Source organism: Falco biarmicus, chromosome 1 (genome assembly GCF_023638135.1).
Source record: "Falco biarmicus isolate bFalBia1 chromosome 1, bFalBia1.pri, whole genome shotgun sequence".
NCBI classification, from domain to species: Eukaryota; Metazoa; Chordata; class Aves; order Falconiformes; family Falconidae; genus Falco; species Falco biarmicus.
Window position 1 is genome coordinate 111,377,539 of NC_079288.1, and position 21,691 is coordinate 111,399,229.

Sequence of the window (21,691 nt, forward strand, 5' to 3'; positions counted from 1 at the left end):
TAGAGGTCAGTCACCTAGCCAGCTACTAAGGGAGACTGAGTTGTATCCCCTTAGAGTGATTTCACCCTTTCTGTGCTAGTAAACGGTCTGTGCACATGACTGGAGGCTGGTTTCAGCATAGAGCTCTGATAGCTTTGGTTAGAGAATTCTTGCATCTAAGGGTAGGCATTGTTTTGGAGCTGAGGGACCAAACCCAGTCTTGGCTTTCTAGGTTGGTGTGACTGCTCTTGTAATTATGGTGTGAATATTTTTGTGTGTTTTGTCAGATGTTCTGGAGAATGATATGCTGCTCTTCTGTTCCTAATTACAAGCAGAGGTTTTAGTTAAGCAAAGATATTTTGTGTGTTCATAGGCACAATACAAAATAAAGTTCGGTCAGTGGGGTCAGCTCCTGTACAGAAAAGAGAAAGGAGTCATTTGGCTTTCATTTTATAAGAATCTTGCTTTTATTTTTAAAAAGAAATCAGATACAGTTTTATGAAACATTTCTTTAATCTTCACATGCTCTTTCTGTATCAGTCATATTTTAGCTTGCATGTTTCAGTACTCTTTGTGTCTTTGACAAGAAATCTATATGTTTGACTGCTTGCTGCCAGCAAAACCATTTACATTAGCAGCAGAATGATGTCTCTCAACTGCTATAGCCAGCGTGGTCGAACCTTATGCTGGAACTTTGCCAAATTGAACTTTTGCCCTAATTAAAATAATAAAGTGCTGCTTTGGGGCTTCATCATTGACAGTGACATTGTGAATATGACATTTTTCTCTACAGGTGACTTAGATTGAGACTGTTGCTACCTCATGTTTCTTATTTTAAGATTTCCTCTAAGATCACTCATTCTGACAGGTCTGAGAGGAGGAAAAGAATCTGATTTATCAATACATGAAGATATCATGAGAGATAAGGGGAGGAAGTCCAGTGAGTTTCTCAGGTCTTGGTAGTGTGTATGGGCTAGAAAGTGAACAACTTGCTGCAAACCCAGTCATGTTTCTACCAGAAGGGGTAGTGGTTTGTGCTTTGTAAAGAGCTGGAAATAATCTAGAATTAAAGCATTTGCATGGAGAATATCAAGTGCAGCCAACTATTATTTCTGAGAAGGCAAAACCTTAAGCTAAATAATTCCAAGGTCAGTTGTAACTCAGTTAGGAATAACTCTCAGTTATACTTCTAGCTGAGGGGCACAGGAGATCACGAGAAGCTAGCTGCTGACAAAAGAACAAGTATTGCTATAGGCACAAAATAACCTTGGGCTCTTCTAGAGTTTTCAATGGATTTGCTGAGGCCTGAGTTTGGAAAAAAAGTAATGATTCTCATTCCTTTTTTCCTTGTAGAAAAGTTAGATGCTAGGGTTTAATTCTAAAGGAAACCTCAGTGAACTCAAGGAGTCTGAATCCTATTTTCAGGATTACCTTCCTCTAGTCTCAGAGATGGGAGATTTTAACGCAATGTGTAACCCTCTGGTCCTGTAGAAGTAAGAAGGAAACTGCCTGAAGTACTCTGTTTTATCCCTTGGTTATTTCTTTCCATAATGATAGTGGGCTAAGTGCCACATGTACTAAACTCATACAGGTTACAGTCCAAAGTTCTTATCTGAAAAGGGTGTGCATGCAAATGGTAATTCATTGACTTCAAAAACTGCCCCATGTGCTTGCAGAATGGGAACCCAAACACAAGAGTTGCAATAAAGTGTCCTGGGGAGGGTTTTCTCCTTACCATTAGATATTTGATTTTTATTTTTTTACCTAAAATTTAGAGTTCTTTAGTCACTCCTGTGTTCTTCTCCTGCCACATACAGAAAATACAAAATGACTGGACTACAGGGAAAACCAAAAACATTCAGTGCTACTCAATGTTTTCAGTTATGGGCACACAAGTGTTCCATGTCTCTTCTTTCCCTCAATGGTTTAAAACTCACTATGTTTAGGCTGTTTTGTACAAGTTGGTGGTGAATTTCAAAGGTGAGAAAAATCTATGGAAAAAACCTTTCTAGGACCCTCTACTATTCTTCTAGTAGAGAATTATTAGGAAATATGATAGCTGTTACAGGCTTTTATAAAAAAACTGAAAGTTTTTTGTATATATACATACATAAATAATATACACATATAGTTTCAGTGTGTGTACTACTTTATAGGACAGAAAACTGTAACACCTGGAAACTAGTAGTTAGCCAGAGCAGATAACAGGGAATTAGGCTTCTAATCTGCTTAACAAGGACATATGCCAAAGTAGTTTAAATTGTGCTAGTTTGTAATTCTATTCTTATATAAGAGGAATTCAAATTTAGCAAGACATGCGGTGGTAAAAAAGATTTATAGTTCATCGAACTACTAGTTTGTTCAAAGTCCAAATCCAAGTGCAATAGCTGTCCTATTTCAGTGTTACATCCATTAATATACAGGCTTATGGTCCAGTACGAGCTGGGTTTATACCAACTGGGATGGCATATACTTGATTGGTGTACAAACCTACATATTACAACAGATTTTCCTTCCGGCTTTCTGTTCTGTTGTCTGATCATTTACTGGAAAATTAGTGATAAATGTCTGCTGAAAATACTTCTAGTTTGAATTTTATCCTTTTTTGTAAATTGGACATTTGTGTTGCCCCCTGATGTTTTGTTTTGAATAGCAAGAAAACAACTGTGCTGTGAATGTGGTAGAACTTTTGCCACTCTGCTGCTCACTTACTGTAAAGCCGGAAATTCTGAGACTTAGTAACCTCTAAAATTGTAGGTCAATATTATTTGGCCTTGGAACACCTATTGCAAGAAAATGCTGTGGATTAAACTAGGAGAACAGGGGATTAATATTTAGTTTGTAAAGTATTTCTTATGTGAATCTTTGCAGATAAAAGGTCTAATCTTTTTCTTACTTGATTGATGCTGGATTTATTTTTTTTTCTTGGCCCTCAAGGAAGATTTTTTTTTTTAAATTGGGGGAAAAAACATGGTGGTACCGACTTCGTGTTAGGTAGGTAATGAAAGAGAAGCAGAATGGTGATAGTTTCCCGGTAGCAGAAATATTATCCATGTTGTACTCCTTTGTCTAAACCAATTATAATTCCTTGTTTGTCAGGTAAAACATCATTTAATCTGGACAGTGAAAATCTGTGCAGCTAAATGAAAATATAGGCCATGCCTCTGTTCTGTGTATTTTTAGTCTTGCTAGCATGAGCAGCAACAGCAAGGTGAATGAAAACTAAGGGTTTGTGAGGAGTTTATACTACAGTTGACAGCATATGCTGTTTTGTATTCACGACTATTGTTCACTGCAATAGCTGTATCAATCTAGTACAGACATTAACACATGCACAATCATACCTTTATTTTGCTGTGTAGGAATACACAGGATGGTATCTGATTATTATGATTCGTCGCCAGTCTGAACTAAGCTGTTGAGTGGATCTTGGATAGCTAGCCAGCTGGCTGGAGGGGATAAACCGACCAATTTAGCAGCCCTTTCATTACTCTCTGCACCAGAGATGAAGCCTATAATTATTACTGTTTTTTTAGAAGATTTGGAGGCCAGTACGTTCACGGAAGAATCTGCCCCAAATGACCTTCTCCAATCTGGCTGTCAGTTGTTAGCCTGTAAAATTCATCATTACAGCATGTTAAATACTGCTCAGCAAGTTGCTGAATGGTGAGGGTTTTGTCTGGATATGAGTAAAATACCATCTCCTGACAGCTGTAAGTGTAGCTAGGGAAAGGCAGGTTGTGCTGATAACCGGTTTGGTCCCGCTATTCTGTACGATGGCAGCACTGCCATCTTGTGGACAATTCGAGGATGTGGAGAAATTTTGTTTACTTGTTTAAGGAACGGAAGTTTTATGTTTGTGTAGGTTAATATGAAAAGAACGTAATTTCCAAATGTGTGTTGGTTCTTTAGCTAACCATGTGTTCATATCCTATTATGCAGCTTAGTAGTTTCCTCCCTTTTGTTGCTTTTCTTATGTATTTCCTACCTATAGCATTTAACAGTAACAAAAAGGGAAACTTAAATCTTATTTTCTCATTTTTTTGTCTACTAGGAAAAAAAGCCCAACCCCCCCCCCCCCCCCCCCCCCGAAAACACAACAAATAAACAAAACATCCATATTGCCTTAAAGATTCCTTTTGGAACAGATTGCTTTACTGTTCTATCTTTCTATCTCTGTTAGCGAGGAATACTGTGTGACCTACTGCTGTCACGCTTGTCTTCACTCCTGTTGTGGATTAGGCTGGTTCACAACAGATTATTGGACGTTTCTTAACTGAGAGCTAGGAAAGGCTGTGACAGGAGATTATACACAACTGTAGAAATGTCTAGCTTGCAATCTGGATCTAGCTAGCCTTATCTCAGGCTGTGCGCTATGTACTGAAAATAAAGAGGTGTTTTGTGTGTGTCTCTGACAGTCAAAAAAAAGGCGTGGGGAAAGGCTATTTGGGGGTGTGGACATCAATATAACTCACCAAATTTGATTAATCTAGACCTATTTCTTTGTGAAACTCAGGAAAAATTATCTGGAATATGTCGGACAACTTCTTGCTGCCTTATGGCTATTGCACAAGTATGCTGGCTCTAGCTAAGGGTATGAGCTGCAGGAGGTGCTCTCCAAATGCATCATAGAATCATCTAGTCTGGGTTGGAAGGAAACTTCAAAGGTCATCTATTCCAGCCTTCCTTGCAATGAGCAGAGACCTCTTCAACTAAATCGGTGTATTTGTACATACATATATATGTATCTATCTCAAATTGTAGTACCTGAAAAGTTTTCTGTCTGGCCTCCTCTAAAGGTAGAAGGGAAGAAGAAAGGGAACCTTATCTTCCCTTCACAAAAGGGAATTAGTACAGTGATATTGTGTGGTGAGAATCTTAGAGCTAGAACTCATACCTCCGTTTTCCTAGACCCCTTTCACCTTCACAGTTTTATATATTGTCAGCTATCTACAATGACAGCAGACCAACAGGAAAATAAAACTACTTGATCCTTATTTAAATATCATATTACATACAGCAAGTGAAGTGAACTACTGAATGGAAATAGTAGTTAAGCATTGCTAGAAACAAAAGAAGTTAGTGAGCTGCACCACTGAGGAGTCGTGTGTCATGATGAATCTCTCCATGAGAGGACTGATAAGGGGTATGAAGTCATTAGCGTACCAGCTACTGTATTGGTTGAAGCTGAAGAATGTGTTGATGTTTTTACAGTATTTTGTGAATACTCTGTGGCCAAATATAAGAACAACAAATATTTTGAGACTGAATGGCACAATGTGAAGAATGGGGATCATAAACTTGGCATGTTCTAAGTACTAATACTTTGCTGTAGGTGTCAAGTACCTCAGGGTGTTTCTGTTGAACATTTCAGAATACTTAGCTGGAAGCCAGGCAGGAAAACATAACAAAATGCTTGGAGTGAACTAAAGGATAGTCCTCAAAAGCAGAGAAGGTAGAAATGGCGTCAGAATACATTCTAGCCCCCAGAATTCAAAATGCATGCAATGAGGCTGCAAGTAAAAAAGATGTGCATAAATCTTTCGTTCAATTGAAAACAGAATTGCCTTGGTGATTTGTTCCTGCTGTTTCTAATTAAATGTGATTCTCTTTTGGAAAAAAAATACCAAAAAAAACCCCACAAAGCAAACCCCAAACATAAACCCCCACACCAAAACCCATACTAGTGTGAATCACTATGTTCAATTTTGGTCTCAGTTCTTGAAAGGAAAACTTGCAGCCCTGCTGAACCCAGTCAGCCAAGTCAGCCCGGTACTGGATGATGCAGTAGATGTTCTGGGCATGTGCTATGTCCGTTCCCTTTCTCTGGCCTTTATAGAGCAGAGTTCAGGGAAAGGTGCCTTCATTTGGCTATCCACAGACAGAGATTTTTTAGCTACTGCAGACAACTTGGTTCTGTGATACTTTTTCCTTTTAATTTGCCCATGTGTGTGAACTCTAAGAGTAAAAGAACTGAAAGTTGTTCTTTGGAAAGGTGAAAGAGCAGCTCTGAAGCCCAGTTAAAATTACACCCCACCCCACCCCCCCCCCAAACCTTTCTCTGCTAGCTGAAGCTAGCCAATGTGCACTCACCCTTGCAGGCTATTGCTCTTTGGGCTGCTTTCTCTCTGATGGGAAGCAGAGGTCAAATAAGTATTTTTTTTTAAAAAAAAAATGCACAAAGGTTGTTAATAGTTTCTTTAGAATGATGCCCTCGAGGCACCGGCACAAGGTAGCTGCTGCTGCAAAGGAGCCAGAGGTATGTTGGTGGAGGAATGTCCCTGTGTGCCTTGTTCCCCTTCTCAAGGGAAACAGAGTTTGTGTGTGTTAAAAACGCACAAAGGCTCTGACTGGTTCTGTCAGTTTTACCTCTGGTGCTTTAGGCTGCTCCTTCCCCATCTGTCCTTGTCTCTGAAGAAGGTTACTTTTCCTGTCAGCTCTTCAGCTCCCTCTGTTCCCTACCTAAGGTGCTAGCTGTGGTGCTGTGTTTGCTGGTGAATTAATCAACTACAGCAGGCTGAACTGTGACATTTGAGCAGTTTTACAGGTTTGCTTTTCTTATTACAAGGGAATAGTTTTTCATAGAAGGGAAGCCTGTAGGTGATGGTAACCTGATTTAATCAAGTTCTCCCAAGTTCAAAAGATCATACCTCAAGAGACCTGATGATCTGTAATCTATTTTTAGCTGTAAATGGGGAAGTCCTCCACAAATACCAAATTTCTTTTTTGTCCCATCAAAATGGAGTTTTGTGGTTTAGTTTATGGTTAAATTAGTTTTTTGAATCTTTAAGAGAAAATAAATCTGGAAGAAACAAGCAGTACTGAAATAGAAGGTGGAAAAAAGCAAAGAACCAAAATAATGAAATAAATTACTATCTGGTTCTTAGGTAATGGTACTATAGTTGGCATACAAAAATGACGATTTATATTAACTTTTCTAAAAATGCATTTGGAAGAAGGTTAAAATTAAAATAACTTTAAAAATGTTTTAGTTGCAAGGATTTAATAGTCTCTGGCAAACGTTGCGGAGAAAGCAGCAACAAAACAAGAATGTTCATGCTAGAGCATGGTCAGCAAAACCCCTGGTATTAGACAAATTGGAGGATGTGTTGTCCTTGCTAAAAGGCAAATGAGATAATTATGAAAATACAACTACATCAACAAAAATCAGAATACTTGCAAGATAGCTGGTCAGAGTTGCTTTTAAAGAAAAATAATAATTTTACAGAGCTGGAGTAAAACCCACTTTCTCAGAGCAATGTGATATCAAAAAGGCGCTGGTATCAGTCACCCTGTGTACTGATTTGCAAAGTATTAGGTGAATTGAAAGTGATCTTATTTTTTAATTTTTATTATGCTGCTGGTTGCCTAACAAGATCCTCAGTGCTCTTTTCAGTGCTTTCAGCTAAGCTACCTACTACAAGTTCATCTGCCTCTTTGTTTTAAAATATATCCATGCTATCCTGCTTCTCAACTAATATTTTCTAAGCTTTTGAATTATTTTCCCAGAGGAGAGACAACAAACCACTTTATGACAGAATGCTGGCAGACATCCAAACAGTAGCACAGGAGATATCTCCCCCTTTCCTTACTAGCGAAGAAATTTAGGATTCTTTTATGAAATTGAGATTTTAAACCTAGATTTGTGATCTTTATTACTGAATGTATCTTGTTCTTTACAAACAAGGTATACTTATATGTAGTGAAGGCACAGGTGCTTTTTTCTAATTGAGAACAGCTGGGTGTTCTGTGCTGTGGAGGATGACGATGCTAGCCCTTATTTTAAAAATTGTAATGACGTTCAATTTTCATGCCACAGATACTATGATGTTCAAATGCTAAGTAGCTGATTCTGCTATTTGAAATTTTATGTCCTACTAAGTTTCTGATTAAGCACTGACTGTGGAGAGCCTAGCAATATGTTCTGTCTGGGGTTTGAAGGCTGCATAGTGATTCGTATGTTCAGGCTGGAAAGCTGAAAGATACAGAGCAAACTAGAATCGTAGAACGCTAGACTGGAAGAGATGTCTGGAGGTCATTTTGTCCAGCCTCCTGTTCAAAGCAGGACCAGCTTTAAAGTTAGATCCAACTTTGTCAAGATCATGCAGCAGAGAATTACACAACCGGAATTACAGTGCTGACATTCCTTTGATGTAAAGCTGCTAAGCAAGTCACCTGTTTCAAGAATCTTTTCCACGTACTCCATCTGTGAAGCAGAAATAATTCTTGCATAAACACCTGTAAAGTATTTTGATCTCTCTGGGTAAAATAAAAGCTCTAGACAGGAGTGGTTCACTTCAGTACTAGGGTAAAATGTTTTTTTTCCCCCCTCCTGTTCTTGAAAATGTGGAGGAAGTAAAAAAAGAAATCTTACATGGATTACAAGTACTAGTATTATCCTTTTCATTGAGTAAATAGGTCAGATTTGCCTTTCCTAGCATTCTTGCTATTCAGAGGTTGGATTGCCCTTTTTGCTGTTTAGCCTTTTTGCTGTGTGTTTGACTGCTAAAGTTCTGAAAGCTTCTATTTCTGTTCAGTTCATGAAACTATTCACGTCAGGGAGAGCAGAAATACGATCTCATGACATTGTTTGTATAAACTGAAACAAAAAGGTTGTATTGTAATGGTGGTGATTTTAGTCTTCTCCCTGAATATTGATGAATAAATAAGGAGACTTGATTAGTGCATGTTAGTGACAACGATTGAACAAGAAACCAAATCCAAACAAGAATCCCCAGGCTGAAAGCAGAGTTGCATGTAGTGACTGAATAAAGGTCACAGTTTTCTGGGTTTCTGTAGTACTGCTAATGTAATGTTTAAGTCTTCTACATGTAGCACTTGATTCTCAGAACACTACCTGAAAGCCCTTGTTTTAGTAGCCCTTAGTCCTGTTGCAAAGGCGAGGAAATCCACAGAATAATCTGACTAAGATCATAATGTCCATCAATGACAAGAATAGAGAAATACTGTTATACCCTCTGCCTTGCTCTAACTCGTATATCACTAGAATAGATTGTCAGGGCCAGGCCAGGGCAGGCATACCAACTGGCTTGGAATATGGGGGCTAGATATGGCATACAGGGATTGTGGCAGATGTGAGGGATTCTGAATAGCAGTCTTAGGCCAAAGGATGCCAGAAGGATTGATGAAGGAACCACTGTAATACTGGCTACTCACCTCTTTAGTTTTCTCAGCAACAATTTTGCCACTATTTGGCCACGACAAGTCAGAATTCTGAAAAATAGTTTACTCTTCCTTTCAGGATTTTTCCACTCCTTCATTCTGCCCCTGAGCTATTTGTCTTGTCTTGCAATTTTGTTCTTTCTGGTATTTGCAATATTTTCTAATTTTCTTCTGGTAATTTTAATAGTTATGCTATTTTACTTTGCTGCTAACTCACTAATGGCAAGGCACATAGAATAAGTCATGGTTTTTTAGGAATAAGTCAGGTTAATGCTTTCTATAATTAGGAAAATATTTAAGTATAGATGTAATGCTTGTATTTCCTGATACATCTCCTCAACTCAACAAACAGGAGTTTTATCAACATTTGTTATTTGCTTTCCATCAATTGATTTTCAAAAGGTGAAGCAGTTCAGGCAGATCCCTAATGAATGTGGTCATTAGACTTTTTCTTTCTCTCGTCTGGATTTTTGCTTTCTACTGACTTAACGCAATACTATCATACGCGTGTGAACTGAAACCCCAAAAGATTGTATTAAATAATTTTCAAAAATTCCATGTGTTAGTGCTCCTCTTTAAAAAAACCCCACAATGTTTAAAGATATGTTTAAAATTATGATTGGGTAAAATTTATAGCCTATGATTTTCTAGATCACTGCTCACCTCCTGCGCAGAAAATGGTTTAGTTCCATTATTTGGACAGTAACTGGAGCTACATTTCCTGACAGTCACAAGGATTTTTTGTGTTTGGTACCATATTTGCCTTTTATTTCTCCTATATCTTACTGTCTCTCAAGGACATGTGTCTTGAAACAGAAATACCTCTCTCCTGAGTTCAAAAGTTCTTAAGTACATATGGTCATGTTCAAAAGTCCTCTCTTACCTCCATACAGTCAATACAATGCATTTACATATCTCCACCACATGATGACTTGCCAGTTCTGTTCCCAGCTTGCCTTACAGAAGGCACATTTTTATAAAGCAGTGCAATATCTCAACCATTTGATATGCCTCGTTAATTTCAGCAGCCCTCTCATTTATTAAAAGTCCTTCGTTGTCTCCAGTTTTATTCTTTTCATGATTTGTTATAACCCATCCAATTTTCTCTTAACTGATTTGACTGCACTAATTCATTCTGCTTTTTGGCTGCCCTTCTCTTTGCCGCAGTAACACACTCTGTATATTTGTATTCTGTTGCTTCCATTGCTCAGTTTTCTTTTAGTCTTAGATTCACAATTAGTCCCTGATTGCTTACTCCTCCTTGTATTCTCTTCCAGATTTTTTTCTATACAGCTGGTAACATCCCTGGTTGCACTTAAGGAGTGTTCAGAACACAGTGCATTTTATTTTTGTCAAACTCCAATAAGAAGTTACAAAAATTTTCTGACAAGTCGATGGGATTCAATGATTCCTAATGGCTAGCAGTCTGAGTAGAGGTTACCCTTGTCAGTCCAAATGGAAGTTAAAAATGTCACTGTTTTGTGCTTAAAACTCAAATGAAATGGAAAGATACTAGTAACTGACTGGTTGTGGCATGGCTAGTCTATGAATCATGGGTCTGTATTCTTTTTTTCTGTGAAAAGTGTTCCAGTGTATGTGCCATTTGTGATAATAGCTTGCTGTGTTTTGTACCAGGTGTTAAATTAAGTGAGCTTTACACTGCCTGATACTGGACAGCTCTAAAATCGTATGCTACTGAAACACAGGAGGTGTTAACAGAGCAGATGGACAGGTACTCTACTCCAAGTGCTCACCCCAGGGAAGAACAAAAGGTTGAGAACCTACTGCAATCCTTTCACGTGCTTTATAATTTGGGAAAACTGTTTACACTCCACTTGGGGTTTAATAGGAGCTTTTCAGACCAAGACTCCCTACCTAAGGGGAGAATTGGTTTTTCCTTCGGATGAACTATCTGTTCTGTGCTAACTATTGGAGCTGGGAACAACTTGTCTCCATCTGATCCTATAATCTTACAGGAGCTGTGGATTGACTTGAATTAACAGAGCAACTGTTTATCATCAGACACTTATTGCCAAGCCTCTATTAGCTGAACCCTATTGAAACTGCCTCTGGTACTCTATATTCAATTTCTTACATAGTTTCTTTCCTTTCTCCTTCATCTCCTATCTCTCCTTCATCTCCTCCTCCATTTTTCTTATTGTTTGCTACAGGTAGTAGTGCTATGGTCAGGCAAGCAGTGATTATGAATTTCTTTAGCTGCACAACAAGTGTAGTAACTGGCTGAAAGATGTCAGTTTGCTCATGCTTGTAAAGTGAGTTTTCAACCTGAGCAGTTCAGACATTAGCGTTTTATGAGCCAGTGCTAAGGACTGTGATGATGGGAGGGGTGTGATCATTGTTACATATTACAATTTTGAATTTGTCATATCAGTGCTATGGACAAGGTTACGTAAAACTTGTTAGGGAGGGACCCATTGCATTGCAAAACTGCAGGATGAGGGACAATCCCAAGGACATGAGTTGAAAACTCAGGAAAGCCTCTCTTAGAAAGCTGGTATGCTTGAGGGAGAGGACTACAGAACGAGCACCATGAATAAGGCAGTTTGTTGCAATACAGAGGATACCAAGATCCCCATGGAGATCTTCTACATAACATTGATGTGTGGCCTGGTTAGGCGCTTGAATTACACTGTGAACCATTATGCTACATTTGTTTAGACGTCTGTTTTCCTTTTTGCTTTCTGAGAGAATTGTGCTCAATGGAAAAGATCTTGGATTTAGAGTTTAGGAAACTCTGTGATGATGAATATCATCCCTTTCAAGTGGCTACATTTTCTTTTCTTTTTCCCTAAGTAATGAATTGTTTGCATGTTTGAGGAGTGAAATAGACTAATTTTTCATCTATTCTGCTGATTTCTATAGAATTTATTTAGATTCTAGCCAAATAAACATGTTTAAGCCTAAGCTTCCTTTTGTTTCATTTCAAAAACCTTCCAATTAAATGGGACACTGTCATCATCAATTTACTACTTTCAAGGAACGTGTTTTAGCATATTTGCCCTGTAAACAGTCAGTTTACTTTTTCTTTATTGTGTCTGGAAATTTGTAAGCAAAAGGAGATAGTTCTAAGTAAATATCCCAGGAAAGGGGGATTTGTTTGCATGTTACCTGCTGGAGATTCACAAGTCTGCTCTGAATTTTCCGGCTGTTATCAGAGGATAAAGGAATGTGAGAGATAGGACTATGACAGACTTTACCTTAGGGGGTCCTTTCTAAACAGGTTCAATTTATGTCTGTAGTGTTTCTACAGAAAAGGGCACAATATCTCAAAAATGACATTTCTGAAAAGGCTTGTGTCGCTGTTTTCTTACATCACTGTGTGTTCATGAGTGGGAGGCTGGGAAGAGGTGGCTGGACTATAGACCAGATTAAGCTCCTCTAACCATGGGCACTCAAAGTTTAGGATTTGACAGGTCTCTCTCTAACTTAAGTTAATCATCAAATTTGATACCAAAGCATGTAATTTCTCTGCTTTGTGAAGTCCCCTGTGATGACATTATCTGTCATCCATGAATCATAAAAAAAATATATTTGCCCTATAAAAGAAACTAATAGATTGGAATAAAGATTAAAGCAATGTGGTTCTACAGTAATTCTGGTTCTCATACCATTTATAGGAAAAGACTTTGTTGTTGTTTATAACAAAGATACAATTTTCTATAATACTTTATACAATTGTTTGTCAGAATCCCTACATGAAATGTCTTTGTATTATAACATTATATAAATAACCTGGGGTAATAAAACTGTTTTTTTGAATCTGTGTGAACAATTTTCTCATTTAAAGGGTGCCCATATGGTTTTTAGACTCTCAGTCAAACTAGTTTAATTGAATCCAGTTACTAACATGTGTTCTGTAAATTATTCTTCCTTGGGTATCTTTGCTTTGCAAGTGAAAGAGAAGACATCATCTTAGATATGCTTCTAAAATTGGCTTTCAGTGCTCTATTACTCCATGTGATAAGTCAGACTTCAATACCATAATTTTATTGAATTTCCAAACATCTCTGAACATGTTGCTGCACACAACACTCGGCACAGGTTTTGTGTCCACCTACTTGAAAGCCAAACTAAGAAGGTAGTTGGTATATAAGATGCTCACAGTAAGGAAGGAAACAGCTTAGACTGGTGGAAGGGAAACTTTCCATCTTTCTGATGCAGTGCAATTCCTACTTTCTTTCCCCAGAATACTGTTGAATTTTGATCTGTTAGGGGTCTTTTACTGGGTTGCATCAGTTAAATACCTTGGAGAACTAGATTTGGGAGGAAGCCTGCAGAGAGGGAAGCTGGAAACACTTTACTGGCAACCTGTGTGGGTCAGACTGTTAGAAGACACAGAAGACATGGATTAGTTACATAAAGGGGTAAAACATGTAAAAATTCGATGTGCTACATGGGTACCACCTTCATTTTATTATAAAAAATGCCAAATTTACCATTTCACTAAGATATACAGTAGCTTATATCTTATTTTCTTTTAAACTGCTATCTTTCTTCAAGAACACATAAATACAATTTATTTCTGGCACGTTTTCATTGTGCTGAGTACTCAAGTTGGCCATAACAGAATGTCAGCAGTGGAACTTCAATGGGAAACACCTCTTGTACAGATTTTCTCATTGTATTGATTTATTTCAGTAATGAAATTACTGAAAGGAGATGGGATTTCAAGTGCACAAAACAGTGTTTGATGCCTAAACATCACTAAAAGTTATACCGCTGAATATTTTCTACTCGCCTCCCTTAGAGTTTCTTAACAAAATCTAAATAAGAATTAAAATCCAAAGGGACCTTCATCTTACAGCTCATCAAACCTGTAGTCCCTAATAGTTATGTTTTTATCATTGTTGAGTTATTTGCATGCAAATTTCCCTGGATGCTGATCCCTGTTTATCACTGCAAATGCTATTGCTTGGTGTTCAGCACCATCTTTTAGCTGAGGTCAAGATCTGAATGAACATAGAAAAGGTTGATGTTTCTCTTTGTAATGAACCTGCCGTGTACAGGATAAAAATTTTGGTCAGCCAGCCCTCTTTGTATAAGAGAAGGCCTTCTTCATACAGGAATTAAAAGAATTAAGCAAATAAAAATTCTTTCATAAGAAAATGTTGCTAACTTAGATTCTAGGCATTCCTTAGAGGATGGAAAGCAAAGGTTACTGTGACATTATGACAGTGATATAACTGTGAAATACAGATGAGGGTGAGTGAACAGCTGGAGGCTGTCATTGAGGTAGTGCTGCACTATTGCTTGTGTTATACAGACTATCACTGAGAAATGCCTCTGTACCAGAGAAGGCAGCAAATCTGTTATCAGTTTTTAAAGGACTTCGGACAAGATGTCAAAAATTCCTGACTGGTGAGTCTGATATCTGTACAGGGCAGTGAAGCTGTAGATAAATGTAATGTATTCAGGAAGAGCTAGTGTAACTTCTGCAGGGGACAGTTGTCTCGCAACGCTGCTGTAGTTCCCTGAAGGAACCACTGTTGTGTGCTTGACAAAGGTGATCTAATTGAGGCTGACTTTATAAGGCCTTCAGAAATCCCCCCAAAATACTGAAAGAAACCCAACTGCCATAGGTCTTCACATAGATTGTAACAATTGAAATGATAGGAAACGGAAGGTAGAAACAAATGTTCTGTTTTCTCAGGGTAGGATTTTCACCTGGAAAATTCTGCTGAGAGCTGCATTAAGGCCCATGCTATTCAATGTAGATAATCTTGGAAAGAGATTAAAGAGGGAGGTGACAAAATTTGTTGATGGCATTAAGCTGTGCAGAGCAGTAAAAGAGAAACCTTACCAAACTTACTGCAAAGAAGAAAGGTCTTATGGCATTGAATGATAAAATGGCAGGTAAAATTCACTGTAGGGAAAGGTACAGCAACGCAGATAAAGAAAATGTTTCTTAACTTTATCCATGTAATGAAGAGTTCTGAATTAGCTGCTACCAGTCAGGAATGTGATACCATAGTTATGAGTGCTTTTATGAAAATGTAAGCACAGTACTCTGCAGTGATTACAAAAAAAAAAGCAGACAGGTGTTAGGAATGATAAAGATGGAATACAGAGCTAAAGAAATACCGTAACTTTCCTGATTTCTGAAGTCAATAGCAGAAAGAGAAACAAGGAAGACTGAAGTTACAGAATGACTTCCATGTGAGAATTGACTACAGAGCTAATGACTCTACAGTCTGTGAAAGTCTGCTGATGGGGAGTATAAAAGGATCTATAAAATGATGAGTGACATTGAGAGAACAGATAGGGTCCAAGCGATCATTGCCTTTGCTGGTTTATGAAACGACATCAAAAGGAATTATTGGTAAGTTCAAAACAAACAAAATGTGTTTACACAGCATGCATCTGAACTGTGGAGTTTGCTGCTGAAGAATGTTGTGCATGCCAAAAGGTTTGTGCAGGTTCAAAGTCATGAAAGAAAATCCATCTAAGTTTATTACACACAGTAAGACTTCTAGCTGATGAAGTTGATTTCTGAAGTCCCAGACCACTGGAAGCTGGAGCAGTACTGGGGTATATCGCTGTGTGTTTATTCTGTTCTTATGCACTCTTCCCTAAGCATCCACTATTATACCAGTACCGGAGAGAATAAACAGACTATTTTTACGTTCTCAAATATTGAAGATTGCAAAGTAATTTTTGTAAGCTGCTAATTTGTGTTTGTACGGTATATAACTAGCTAGAACCTAAGCAAGCCTTTCTGTGTAAACTAGCATTTGGTGACACTAAGACAGAGAAACACAGAGTTGCTATTTTGTGGGACATGGACAAACAAGAACACGACACAGTAACATACAGAAGACGTGTCAGAATGGTGAGACTGCGACTTAAGGTTAAATCCTGCAGTATTCTCTGGGGTCTTATTCTCAGTTAAAGTATGTTACTTTATGTCATCAGGAATTTTTTTTTTTTGAGCTAAAATTAGGTTTAGAGATGTTAACAGAAGAAAGAAAGGAAGATTTTTGTCCCCTATTCTCTGGTAAACCTATGTAATTCTTTTGCCAGTACAGTTTTCTATTTCAGGTGACAGCATCTTTAAGCATTATGGTTGCTGAACGGGACAAATGTGGGGATGTGCTGGTAATCAGAGCTGGGGAGCAGAAAATGAGTGAGAAGCACACTCCTGAGGAAGTGCAGGCCATAGAGCAGCAGAACAGAAAACACACCAGTTCCCTGCTAGCACCTAGGCCGTCTAGAAGATGTGCAGGCTTTGTTGTTTCTGTGTGATATGAGGCTACAAATATGTAACTCCAGAGAGGGAAAGAATTACTTCTACGGAGAGGACTAATTGATTTGACCTTTTTGGAAGATATTGTTTTGCTGTGGAATTGATGCAGTATCAATCATAATATTGACATTATTATATTAATGTTTTGGGTGTGGAAATCTTCTTGGGTGGCAGGGTGCTTTTTAAATTCCACGTGTAGGACAACAGCGGATGAAGTTGCCCTAGGTGATACTGGAAGCAGCTACTTTGAACTTTTGGATGACTAGAGGCCTTTCTAATGACTGAAGGTTTTTTTTTTCTGCCAGTTTTCCTATTCTGGGCAGGTAGTGTTATAGACGACTTGCTCTTTTAAAACCATTTTTTCCTGGGAATCGTAAAGGTAATACTGAGAGGACTTGGGTAGCCGTTTTTTCTTTTTCATGTATTATTTTTTTTTTCCCCTTGGGTAAATATTCACTCCTTCCCTTAGGTGTCACTATTTATCGCTGCTAGACTTCTACTGGCTCCGTGTTTGGCTGAATGGCAGTTCAGCTCCATACTTCAGGCATCTTGGCAAGGGTGGTGTGTATAGCCTGCTCTGCCAGTCTGTGCTGCCTCACATACTTGTCTCCCTCCTACAGCAGAGAATAGCAATGACAGCCTGTGTAAGGCTGTTACCAGAGATCTATATTAGTGCAATGTTATAAAAGATACTTTGCCAGTAACTTTGCAATGTGGGTTATGTCTTAAAATGGGGTTAATAGTTGTATCTATTTTCTTTAAAAAAGTGATATTGCCATTAAACCTGAAATTTCTCAGAAAACTTATTCGTGTGCCTTTTAATTTTTTTCTCTCTTTAGTTTTACTTCAGAAGGATTTAGATTCTGATGAATTTTTCCCTTCCTAAGTTAACTTTTCCTGCATATCAATATTTTGATGTAAAAAAGAATAAATATTTATGTATATTAGTGATGGATGATTAGTGATGAGGATAAATATTGTGATGGGAAAAACATTGCTGTCAGCACTTACTATTTACCTAAGAATTAACTCTTATTTCAAATCATCTATCTGATGGCTTGGGTCATAATACTGACTTCTAATCAAGCCTGTTAATTTCTTCCTGCTTCATGTGACTACTGTATACTCTGGCATACAACTTCAAAACTTGTAAAATTGCCAGAGGGAGTTATTTTACCTGCCAGGATCAATCTATTCCTACAATGAATATCTAACACACTGACACTGGGAGCCTTCGGTTATTTATAGTTACATTCATTAGATCTCACTCATTACGATAGAAGTTGGGCTCCATTGCAAAATCGTCACTCTATGCACATCAAAGGCAGCAAGCTGTGTCTACCAGCATGTCCTCAGGAGCTTGCTTACCTTGGTAGGCAGGAGCTTTAAACAACTCTTAGGGCCTTGCTGGGAGATGTGGCTCCTGTGAGGTGCCGAATCCTTACCAGGTTGGCACGGGCCAGCCTCTTTGCCCAGCAGCTTTACCCGTTCTCACGGGTGCTGCCACCTCTCTACATCTCACGAAGGGATGGGGAGCTTTCCTCTGGTTTCTTGCAGTTCCCATAGCAGACATCTTGCTACTCAGCTTATGCTTGCAGAAACCTTAATTATTCTTACAGGAAGTATGAAAATCTAATAGCTGCAAAAGCTGAACTGCCGTATACAAGAAATTTACACTATTGAATGCTTACATTAGATAAAAATGTAACTGAAAAAAAGCTATGGAAGAAAAGTGAGTTCTAAATGTGTAGGTGATTCTTTGATATTTTTCTGTATTTTATGATGTGAAGTATTAAAGAAAATTTCTGTAAGGGTGGAGTCTTTTGTTTTTAATCCAAGGATGACCTAGAGTTGTGGGGGGAAAAAGTACACCAGACTGGCTAGCGGATTACCCAGGGAAAACTCTGGTATTTTTAGCCATGCAAACAGCTAGTCATCTGCTTTGAAATAAAGAGGATTACTTTTGCTTGATAGCTCTGTGTTGTGTTTTTACTGTGCCCGGAGTCTGAACCCTGCACTTTCCAAATAAGGGGAAAATGGCTGTAGATCACATCATAGCTTTAGCTCCAGGAGGAAAATGCTGTGGTCGTTTACAATGTTTAATCTAGGTTTTGACAGTTCTGTGCATGCTAGGTCACTGATGACTATATAAGCAAGAAATGCAGCATGGATTTCTACGTTTCTTACATGGGTGCTTTCACCTTCAGTAAATGGAAATTAAAGAACAAACCCCACTTTTCTGTCCACAGGCAGAATTTCTTTTTATTTCAGCAATAACTAAATCAAAGAGCCATCTGCACCTCCTGCAGAGTTCAACTCTTTCAGCTAGTTTCTCCATGAGCTGGCATATAATAATATACATATACAAGAAAAAAGTACAGAAGCAGAATGGCTAGCACCATTTCTTTAAAATTACAAAAGGATTTTTTTCCCTTGTTGCTAAGCTATGTTTCCTGTTATAACTCCACTAACAATGCTATTTTAGAAGACTTGTTGATTTGGAAAATTAGTAATTCTAACAGTTACATATGGTGAAAAGGAAATTTTGCCCCTACTTGAACAATCTGAAAGGCCAGTAAATACTTAAACTATCTGAACAGAGGCTGTCCTGTATTTGCACATTGTATTGGCCAACCAGCTTTTAGCATCAATAAAATGTTATTGATGTTTCAATATTTTATTAGGAGGCTGTCAGCTCAGTGGGGATAGCAGGAAGAATTTTTTGTTACCAAGACACATACGTAGAAAGTATATTTTGAAACTGTTTCTAACTGTTTTGTTGAGTTGCACTTCATTCAAAAAGATACCTGGCCTGTTTTTCTCTTCTGTATTGTTTTGACTCCTGTTGGATCTTGAATTTTAAGGTGTCCTGAGAAAATAATGAAAATGGGGAATATTTATGTATTGTCTATGGAAGTACAAAGCTATAACACAAGTCTGAAGACACCTGATGTCTCTTCTAAACATCTACAGGAATGAACTAATTATAGATAGCATCATGTGCCACTAATTTTAAAGTATGCTTAGAGAAATGTTTCTTAACTTGGAACAATGCACTGTAAAAGGTGAATAACAAGAAATAACTCCCTGCCCTGTACACTCCCCGATTACTTATGCATTGTGGTGTTTGGGTTTTTTTTTTTAGTTTTGCTTCTATGAAGTCATTCTTATTGCTTTAGAGTCCTGGTTTATGATTATTTTTGAAAGCTTGAGTTTGGCATTACTGCAATGACAGGAAGGGAAGGAATCATGGTGTGTGTGGGAGTGGGCCAGCAGTTATGCCCTCACCCTTCCTTACCTATTTGGAAATTTCTTACAATGAATCTGACAAAACCATGAACATTGGTGTGGTAGAAGCACAAAAAGTCATTCAGAGCTAGGACCATGGCTAAGCAAGCTGTCCCTTGCAGTAGCTTTAGCCATGGCAAGCTGCCCTACCAGATAACTGTTGCAACACCTCATTTTAAATCCCTTAATCCTTTTCCTTCCATTTAACCCACATACATCTGGGAATTAGGATACTAATGCAGTGTGGCTAATGTAGAAATTAACAATGAGTAATAACTTTATCAACAGTGGGGAAAGTCCTAGTGACATTAATTATTCTGCCTGTGATCCATCTTTCAAAGGTTCTGTTATCACAGATCTTCCACAATGATATTCCAGTTGAGTCTGTCCCTCACACAAGGAAGAACTTCCAACACCTTTTCATTTTACGTGAAGTGACTGTACTACTCTAACCACCAAATGAATACTGACTATGTCTAAACACTGGGATACACCCAGAGACCTGATCACATGGTTGTCCTACTTTAATACTTGGCCACAGCACACAACAACCCTCTGCCACCCTTCATGTCTGTTTTCCTTCCCGTGGGAAGCAAGGTATGGGAAAAAGTGTGGAGAGAGCCAGAAAGCTTGTGAACAACTGTCTTGAAATGGGGTCAGGTTGCAGAAAGATACTGCAGCTAGACCAAACGGCTGGGAAGGGCTCCCAGATTCTGCAGTTTAGATATAGTAAACATCCGGTAAAAGAAAATATTAAATAAGTTGCCACTGGAAGCACATACAAGGAATGTGACAGTCTGGAGTCCTTTTTAACAGATGCAAAAACTTAGAGAATTTCAGCAGAAATAGTAGAAGTCACTGGTTTAGCTTGTTTGTCCATGACTTACCATTTTAAATTATCGCAGTAATTTGAGGTTGCTTATGGGGTGTCTTCCTCAGATTCTCTCACTTGGTGCAGGGATTTAATAATGGATCCTTATGGAAATCAGGATTTGACAGAAAATGAGTGCGTGATTTAACAAGAAAAGGTCTAATGACAAGAAGTAGCGGTGCAAAACTTGGAAGTAGCCAGTGAAAAGCAGCAAAGCTAACCCCCCCCCCCAAAAAAAAACCCAAACCCAAAACAACAAACAAAAAAGAAACATTTTCTTTGTAGCAAAAGAAATTATAGCATAAGCTGGACTGACTTCCAAGCTACTCCATGACACAGCTTCCCTATATTCATTGGGAAGCTAAATTATTCATTTTAGTAAATACCTGCTTTTCCCAAATCTAGGTCATCTCAAACATGGAGCAGTATGAGATTCTCTGTTAATCACCTGTACCCTATTTCATCCTCTGTTCTACTAGACTAACAATGAAGAGAAAGCCTTTAGCCACAGATCTGCTTTTCTGTTAGGTACATTAAACATTTGTGCAGTAACCAGGTGCAGAATTCAGAGGTAAAGCTGCTGTGGTTCCTGAGCTTTACTTGTGAAATCCATCCAGCACTAAATTCTAACCCAGCATGCATGTTTGGCCCTTTTCTAGGCTTGCCTGACTTTTCACTAAGAATAACCAGGCACTTCAAAATAAATTACAACACTCGGAAGCTATAAAGAATCACTTTTGCCCTTCTGCCTCACTTCTCCCTCCTTCGTGCTGTTTCATGCTGTTGTTCTCTCTGGTACTTGACCAGAGTAAATTCCTGAGCATCTCATGTTTATTCACCAGGCTGCTGCTGATAACCACAATGAAATCTCAGAAGCTTTCAGCTAAGGCAAGTGTTATTTTTTTCAGAAGGCATTTCTATTCCGAGTTATTGCATATGATATGTTAGGCCTTGATCTTACGAACATCATACTTGATGCCAGGAGTAGTCAGGCTGGCAAAGCCAAGCCCGTATATAAATGTTGGCAGTATTTGTTCCTTCCTGAGTGTAACAGTATAATAATTTAACAAAGTGTGTCACACATGTAAGGAATATTTATCAAGCCC